Consider the following 3917-nt stretch of genomic DNA (forward strand, 5'->3'; position numbering starts at 1 on the left):
CTACTGAAGAGGCACTCGCACATTCATGTTTATTGATGAGCTAGTCACAATTGCCAGGAAATGGAACCAGCCTAGATGTCCATCGACTGATGAATGGATAATGAAAATATGGTGCAGCTATACCATGGGATTTTATTCAGATGTAAAGAAAAATGAAATGAAAATTTCAGGAAAATGGATAGGTCTGGAAATTATTATATTAGAAGTGACCCAGACTCAGAAACAAATACTACGTGTTCTCTTTCATGTGTAGATCGTAGCTTCTAACGCTTATGTCTGTGTGGGTGGGTGAGAGTGTGAGCACTGGACATGGAGCTAGAAAGTGGACAAAAGAGGGGAAGGAGGTGTTGAGTTGGGGGTGATGTGACAGCAGACAGGAGGCTCCTGGGGGAAGAGTATTAGGGAGTAGGATGGGGGAGGGGCAGAAGGGGAAGAGGGAGGGATGAAAACATTGTTAGAAAATGCCGTAACGAAACATAATAGTATGCCAATTAAAACTTTTCTTTGGTCTTTTTGAGCCAGTGTCTCCCTGTAGTGGGGCTGGCTTGGAACTCACTATGTAGACCAGGCTAGCCTTGAACTCACAGAGATCCACCTGCCTCTGCCTTCCAGGGGCTGGTATTAAAGGAGTGCACCACCATGCCCGGCAATTAAAAATTTTTCAAACTAAGATTTTTTTGTTGTTGTTGTTCCTCAAGAGACACCAAAAAGAAAATAAAAGAGATATGTCATAAATGGGAGAAAATTATTGCACACAGATAACTAACACAGGATTAATATCCGAGTACTTAAATACAAACCAACAAGAAAATAATGCTTGAAAAATGGGCAAAAGATAAATAAACAAGGGCTTAAAATTTTGTAACATTACTTTTATTTATTTATTTATTATTTATCTATTTATTTTTATTTGTGTGTATGTTGGGGGTGGTGAGTGCCACAACACACACATGTAGAGGTCAGAGAACAACTTGTGAAAATCGGTTTTCTTCTTTTACTATGTGGGTCCCAGGGATTGAACTCAGGTTGTCAGACTTGGCAACAGGTACCTTTACCTGCTGAGCCATCTTGCCAGTCCTGAACAAGGATTTTCTAGAAGAGGAAAGATGAACAGCTTGGAATGGTAGGAAAGGAGGCTCATTCTATTAGTAATCAGGGAAGTACAAATCAAACTGCAGTGAGATTCGATTACATCCTGAGGAGATAGGGAAAAGCTAAAAAGTCCAACAAAACCAAGTATTGGTGAGGATATGGAGCTGGGAACTCTATGGTGAAAGTGTTTGGCTGGTGGTTTTGTGTCCCCTAGTGGAACTGAACACATTTAAACTTTGGGACTCAAATTCTACTCCTAGATAAGGACACTCGTGTGTGTATGTGTGTGTGTGTGTGTGTGTGTGTGTGTACTTTAAAAATGTTCTCAGCAGAATTTTTTAGGGTAAAACCAACTCAAATGCCTATCCATTGTACAACAGATAAGTCAATTCCAAAATGCTTGACCAATGGAAAGCCACATGGAGATAGCACCCTATCTACAGCAGAACAAACTTCAGGGGTATGAAGATTCTGGTAAATGTCAAAGCTGTACAAAGAAAGGAAAGAGTGTCACAAGATAATTTGCAAACATTTTTCCATCTGTATCAGTTTTTTAAAACAATTTTTACTTTATTTTTTATTTCATGTGTATCAGTATTTTGTCTGTGTGTATGTAAATACACAAGTATCGTATAAGAAGAAGAATTTGGATCCCCTGGAACTGAGTCAGGAACGGTTGTTAGCTACCATGTGGGTGCTGAGAACTGAACCCAGGTCCTCTGTAAGAGCAGTCAGTGCTCTTAACCACTGAGCCATCTCTCCAGCAGTTTTTATTTTTTCAACTCACAATTTTTAATTTTAAAAGTATTTTTATTAAGTCTTTGAGAATTTCATACAATGTGTTTTGATCATACTCATTCCTCCCCCTAACTTCTTCTAGACCTAGATCCACCCTGTCTTCCTCCTCAACCTTCTGTCTTCTTCTTTTTCGTTTTAATAGCTCATCAAGTCCAATTAGTGCTGACCATGTACTCCTGGGTGTGGGGCCATCTGCTGGAGCACAGCACCAGGAGTCACACCCTTAAAGGAAACTGACTCTCCCTCCCCCAGAATCCATCAACTGTCCATAGCTCCTCAGTTAGGATTGGGGGTTCCTTTACCCTTCCCTCTCCATGTTAGAATGTTGACTGGCTTGATCTTGTGCAGGTCTTGTGCAGGCAGCCACAGCGATCCTGTCATGTTCAGATGTTGTTTGTCTCTGGTCCTGCCTGACCTCTGGATCTTACAGTCTTTCTGTCTCTCATGTGATGATTCCTGAGCCTTGGGAAATATTCTATTGATGCCCCACTTGTGCTGAGCATTCCACTGACACTTATTCTCTGCACTTTGACTAATTGTGAATTTCTGTGTTAACTACCATCCACTGTACAAAGAAGCTTCTTTGATAAGGTCTGAGAGCTGCACTAACCTGTAGGTAGAAAGATAGGAAAAGTGTATTGCCTGCATGTATCTAAGTGCACCCGTGTCATACAATGCCTACAGAGGTCAGAAGAGAGTGTTGGATTCCCCTGGAACTTGAGTTATGAACAGTTGTTAGCCACCATGCGAGTGCTTGGGAATCAATCCAGGCCCTCTGCAAGAGCAGCCAGTGATCTTAACTGCTGAGCCATCTCTCCAGCCTCTTAATGCATACTTTTATGATATTTGATAAATGTAGTCATGTATCCACTACATCTTAATTTTAAGTATATTCCATTGCCCTACACTGGTGCATGCTACAACATGGGCAGTGCTTGGTAAGGGAAGCCAGGAACAGACCATCACATACTATGACTGCATGGTGTGGAACGCTCCAAATAGACAGACCTATAGACAGGGAAGCGAATAGGGGTTGCCAGAAGTTACAGAGAGGGAGGGATGGAACTCATGGCTAACAGGTACTTCATGCCCATGAGGTAAATATACTATCTGATGGAGTCCAAACTGGCTAGCTCAAATCGAGATATGGACACTTCTAAGGTGCAAGAGGTGGGGGTTGCCTCAGGGAATAGGGATGGACAGATTCGATACAGGGAGTAGTTCTTTCTTGATCCAGGTAATAAGTAAATAGCCTTCTCTTCTATGGCCGTGAACTGTAGACATATCTCTGTGCACTCCTGTATGATAGATACTATCATGAAAAACACATAGAAAGTGAGAGAATGGGAGTAGAGATCTCCCAGAGGCCTCTTTGATGAACTGGTCTCCAGTCTATGGCAGTGGCAGAGGCGTCATTGATGAGTAAGTCTTGAATGCAGGTGTAGTGTGGTTCTGGGACTGGGGCAGAGTGTGCTTATATATGGTGAAGACATTCCTACAAGCCCTGCCCCACTCAGAAACTCTGCCTTGTGTGTGCACACATGTGCGTTACATCCCTGTGAATCAAGCATATGAATCTGATGAATAAATATAAAAAATCCTGACCCCTGTATCCTGTTTTTATAGCTATGGAGACAGATAATATTGGGTAGAAAACATTTTAAATAGTGTCGAGTCCTAACATGTATCGACTTTTATTGCCATATCTCCAAACAGTATCACAATGATTTACATAGAATTTATAATGGATTAGGTGTTAAACATGATTAGGAGATGACAGGCTTTGTGGTGCAGACTTGCAGTTCCAGCTAGTCAGGAGGCTGAGGCAGGGGGATCACAAATTCAAAACCAGCCTGGGCAACTCAGTGAGACCCTGTCTCAAACAAACAAGCAAACAAACAATATCTATCTATCTATCTATCTATCTATCTATCTATCTATCTATCTATCTATCTATCTATCTATCTATCATCTATCATCTATCTATCATCTATCTATCATCAATAATCTATTATCACCTATCTATC

This window comes from Nannospalax galili, unplaced genomic scaffold, assembly GCF_000622305.1.
Source record: "Nannospalax galili isolate Female #2095 unplaced genomic scaffold, S.galili_v1.0 scaffold54, whole genome shotgun sequence".
NCBI classification, from domain to species: Eukaryota; Metazoa; Chordata; class Mammalia; order Rodentia; family Spalacidae; genus Nannospalax; species Nannospalax galili.